The sequence below is a fragment of the Limulus polyphemus genome, unplaced genomic scaffold (genome assembly GCF_000517525.1).
Source record: "Limulus polyphemus unplaced genomic scaffold, Limulus_polyphemus-2.1.2 Scaffold236, whole genome shotgun sequence".
NCBI lineage: Eukaryota > Metazoa > Arthropoda > Merostomata > Xiphosura > Limulidae > Limulus > Limulus polyphemus.
The window spans coordinates 1-5,466 of record NW_013665846.1 but is presented as its reverse complement, the minus strand read 5'-3'; the positions used below and the strand labels follow the sequence as shown (position 1 = coordinate 5,466).

Below are 5,466 nucleotides of genomic sequence, written 5' to 3'. Positions count from 1 at the left end.
GGTTTTGTCATCATCAGGTACCTGTTATCACAATACAGTCAATGATAAATTCACTTACTTTACCCTGTGGGTTACCACAGTTGTATCCAGATCTTTAAAAATGTCCACACAGGCTGGTTCAATTACTGTGGAATCCAACTGACAAGATGAATTATTCTTCTTTACTCTGTATTACAATACAATCTGAAATTACTACACTTTAAAAGTCACCGTTATACACTCTTTATAGCTAAACTCACAATTACCCAGTCTATATCTATCTCTCTTTCTTTTACTTAACTTTCTATCACATTTTGTACACATATTTATAAATAGTTCAACCGAGACTTAGAACCTTCTACACAATATGAGATGTTATAATGTAACAATATTCACCTAAAGCAACGAGAAACATTCAGAAGGTTTAAGTAACATAATGTCAATTCACAACTAAACTATACAACAAATGATTCATAAACAGTATGTAAGCAAACCTGTGATAAATTATCACTTCTGAGACTACTAAATTTAACACTCACATTTTATAATTATCTAAATCATAACTCTCATATTAAATTTAAATGAAATGTTGTGTATGTCTAGCATACTTGAAAGTATATATAACAGTTTAAAGATTTGCAATTTGATTATGTTATATATTCTTCCTAGGGCTTGCAGTTACTGTGCAATTAAAAGTTTGTGAAATAAATCCATATGTATATTTGCACACATATAGTTTTAGTTTGAGGTTTACATCTTTAAATGTTCATTTGTATGTGCTAAACTTCCACAGTTCAGAACTTTCAGAAACTTCTGTGGCCTTTTAAAAATCTAACTGCACTGTTTTTCTAGCAGTAGAACAAATGTTGTGAACAAAAAACTACTTGTCCAATGGAAGTATAACAGTAAAACTTGTCCCTCAGAGAAATCTTGATGTCTCGGGTATTGTTCATATTAATTCCACACCCATAGACAAAACTACATGTAATAATGCTATGATCACTCTTCAAAAATGTTTCCATACTTCAACTCTTGCAACTGTATCTTCATTATTGGTTAACAGTAACTCTAAAATGACATCTCTCCTGTTTTTTTATCTGACAATTTTGTATAGAAAGAACAACCCGGATCACTTCAACAAATCTCTCCCTCACTACTCAACTGTTTATAATACCAATCAGTGTGCCTAAAATTAAAGTCTCTAATAAATAGTGCATTAGTATTCTTATTGGTAACAACCCTGTTCTCTTTGCACAATTTACCATTGATCTCATATGTCTGATCAAGTTGCCTATAATAATTACTAATTACAAACTTTCTACCTTTGGTTGTAACTTGTATTGATTCAATCTCTAGACTACTATTTCTTGTGTTTTCAATACTAATAGGCAGCAGTCAAAAGAATCATCCCATACCCACTTTTAAAAACCCTATCACTATTGGCTTATAATCTGGAATTTCAAAATTATCCATTTCAGTATTCTCAAACAAACCAAGTTTCAGCAATTCCCATTATATCATAGTCTTTCATTTCAACTAGAGCCCTGAACTCATGCAATTTGTTCCTAATACTTCTAAAATGAGAGTATCAGCTACCAAGTTCATTTTTGAATCTGCTATGTTTATCATTAAATCTTATAGACTTATGGTCTAAGTCTCCTATTTGCAAAGTTCTTGATGTTCTAGTTATCCTATCAATCTGTTTATTCCCAATTTACCAAGCTCCAGTCCCGCACCTGTAGCACACCTTAAGTTAACTTCAGTGCGTATGTGTATATATATATAAAGCTTCTCCATATGTCCTACTAACCTGAATAAGTGGAGTCCTCTAGCATATAATTCAGCCTTATCCTTAAAACTGTCCCACAGATTTGATAAGACCACCTATTGTTCTAAGCATATCTCTGACAATCTTTCATTTAAGCATATTCCTTGGAACCAGCAATCAAACTGTCCTTTATATGCTCCCAACTACAAATAAGTAGATTCATATACTTAAATGAGAAATTTCCCACAATATAAACCTCTTGATCATTATCTTCCTCACTACAAGCAACCAATCTGTATCTCCAGTGAATAGCCTTATCTTTTTTTACTACTGTGCATACTTATAAACTTAACACTCATTCTCAATATTCCCTAAAGTAATCTTTACCCTAACTGTATCTAACTCTTGTCTTGCTTTTTTGATTTCCTCTCCTAATATATTTTATCCCTCTACTGGTCCAATCTTTCCCTAAGCTATCTCTATTTTATCTTCTGCCTCCTGAAATTCACAATCAAGCTCACAAACACAACTCAGCCCTAGCACCATTTGAACCCTATAAATTCTACCCCTATTTACCCCAGAACTACCTCTAACCATAAAGAAGTTGATTATTCTTTATTCTCTGTTTTCAATATACTCATACATTAATTGAGTATTTAACTGTTTCATACTTTATAGATTACTAACACTTAAATCCCTTATTAACTAATACTGATACTACTACAACAGCTATGATGTAAAGCACGTCCAGTTACATATAACTAAATTGCTGATTTGAATTATTTACCTATGTATTAAATCCTCAGCAGCTACTAAATAATACAAACAATAATTTCAATTCTTATATAACTAAACTTTCCCTCTTACTTAACTAACACTTGTGATAATTCTTTATATAAAATTAATTTTTAATAACTGTAGTACCTTATAATTTAGTAAAAAAATACCTCAAAAAACTAGTAAATCATGACAGAACAAGAGTTCACAATCTATCCATATATCACAATCCATCCATCCCTGGAATTATCCTTGTAGCCCTCCTCTGAACCCACTTCCACAATTCAATGTTACTCCTAAAATAAGAGTACCAAAACTGCATACAACTCTCCAAATGATGCCTAACTAAGGACTTATACAACCTATCACTGTCTCAAATGCTTAAGAGTTGAATCAAGTGATACTCCAAGATCCTTTTCCTTATTCATATAATCAATAGGACTGCCATCAAATATATGTATAATCATACACGCACTGTTTTTCTACCTAGCCAATTGATTTAAGTCCCTCTGTAAAATCATAGCATCCTTGTCACAGCTAGTCAGAGCTACCATTTTTATATAATTAATATACTTAACCAATTTCTTAACTATGTCCTTATCAATGTCATTAAGATAAATGACAAATAGAAACAGTTCCAGCTTATCAATATCTTTCTCAGAAACCAAGCAATCCCACTCCTCTGGTCTCGACTACCTCTTTTAAACAATCTTTCGGTGTTGGGTAACTTATAGACTAAAATTTCAAAATAATTCATCATCATTGTTAGAGCTCGGCAATTAGAGAAATTTCTTCACTGATTAAATATCTGGTACGACTGATCAATTACATTCAAATAAATGATTATGCTTACATGACACTTAAATGATTAGAAAAACTGGAATTACTAATTCTGATTTGCTGATTATTTTCATAAGACATGACACTAATTGACCATGATGAACAACCTTGAATTAATCAAAAATAATATTTAGAAATCATAATGGCAAAATTTTGATTACTTAGATAGTTGGAACGACTGGAAACATTAATTCTAATTAGTTGGTTATTTTCATGGCATTAATCAATTAAATTGTAATTTCAATTGATCAATTATTTTATGACAAACCAATGTAAACAATACTCATGGGTAACCATTTATATCAATTAATCAAGTTAATCACTCAGCTCTAATCACTGCCCTTTAAATGTACTCCAATTATATCTTAATCCCCTATTCCAATAACAGCTCTGAATTCACTATTTCATTCCAAATAATTCTAATATAACATTATGGACAACATAGAACCATTTGGTCATTCAAAGTTATCTCTGTATACCCCTTGAGAATAAGTAAAAATTTAAATGCAAAATTTATATTTCAAGAAACCATCTATTCCCTTCTTACATTCTAGTAGTACTACTGCCAATAGCAATTTATTGAATAATAACTACTTATTAAAACAAAAGAAAAAATTAGATTCATTAACTGAAGTATTTCGTTAAAAGGGTCTATAAATAAGCTTTGAGTTTGAACAGGGAGGGGTGAGAAAAATGACAGATTTCTCTCAAGTTATGAAAACAAATGAGGAACAATCACTTTAAGTTTAACTCAAGTTTAAGAGTCGCTAATACGATAGAAATATATAGTTATAGCTATGGTATAGGTTATTATTATAAATATAATCTCAAGCCAAGCTGTAGTTTAGTTATCATTGTAAACGGTTAACTTAACGTCTTAAGCCTCAGGCCTTAAGTTAAGGATAGGCAGAAGCCCTCAGTATCAACGCAGTAGTACAATACAAGTAGATGTAATATGTAAATCTAATTTCTATCAGTAAATTCTAAGAGCAAGAATAAAATGTAACTTGAAGTTGATGCAGCAATATACCGAAAAAATCAATACTAACTGTTCAATTTCAAGCTCCAACGATAAAATGCTGTTGGAACACCTTACTAAGACCCCAGCACCCTCTTATATAGTAAACATTTATATAGCGCCATAACTCGAATAATTTCATGATTATATTTTCTGGTGTCTTTTAAAATCATTATAGTATAGAACACGCAGGGTGGTTCGGCCGAACCCCCATGTTTGTGATATAAAAATTTATGCTTATATAGTTAACAGACAGGATATAAATCGTAACAGGAAAGATAGTTTTTATGAAGAAATTCATCGACGAAAGACAGGATGGCTTCCTATACCTCTCTAGGACAGCACCCAGATAATGACTGACAGCTTAAAAGCGTGGTTCAGTGTACCAAATACATTTATGTTACCGAACCTGTTTCCACACTGCCACTAAGTTCATGTTCATGTGAGCGTTCGGTATCTGCTCTCCGCCAGTTGAATAATTACTTGAGACCAAGAAAGAAAAAGACTGAGTGCTCTAGCTTTAATACATAATTATTATGACATTGCTATCAACATTGGAACTGTATGTAAGTTATTTATGGAAAAGCATCGCAGAAGAATGAAGCATGCTCAAATGTTATTTCAGTGTTGCATACATGATTGGAATATCTAAAATACTATTTTGTACAGAGTTGTTTAAATCTATATAATATAATACTACTGTCTGTTGTATGTTCATGTAACTACTTCACAGGGTGTAAATGGATTTTCAACAAAATTGGCATGGAGATTTATTAAGTCCATGTGGGGGTACATACACATTTTCAGTTTTGTATTTTGCGTTTTGTGGTTTTTTATGGGCGTTTTTTACACTACCTCACCTCCTGTGGATAGACCTTCACCAAATTTGGTATGGAGGTTCATTGTGTCCATGGGGAACTACATACAGTTTTGCATTTTGCAGTTTTTATGGACGTTTTCGCGTTATTTACCACTACTTCGCTCCCTATTGAAGGATCCTGGCCAAATTTACCTTCCTACTGTTTGTATTAAGGGAGTTATGGAACGTTTTGCGTTTTGTACCAGTACTTCGTTCCATTGGGAC

General features: G+C 32.2%; 1 protein-coding gene across 2 annotated transcripts in view; it reads right to left on the bottom strand.

Moving 5' to 3' along the window:
• The window catches only part of LOC111085100, a 34,934-nt gene extending 34,819 nt beyond the window's left edge, over window positions 1-115 (bottom strand). Inside the window, exon 1 of one of the 2 annotated variants that reach the window (XM_022382265.1) lies at window positions 59-115. The gene's annotated coding sequence lies outside the window, so the exon portion shown is untranslated. The remainder of the gene's footprint in view (window positions 1-58) is intronic. The other variant, XM_022382266.1, reaches the window with a different exon arrangement.
• Window positions 116-5,466: the final 5,351 nt, after the last annotated feature.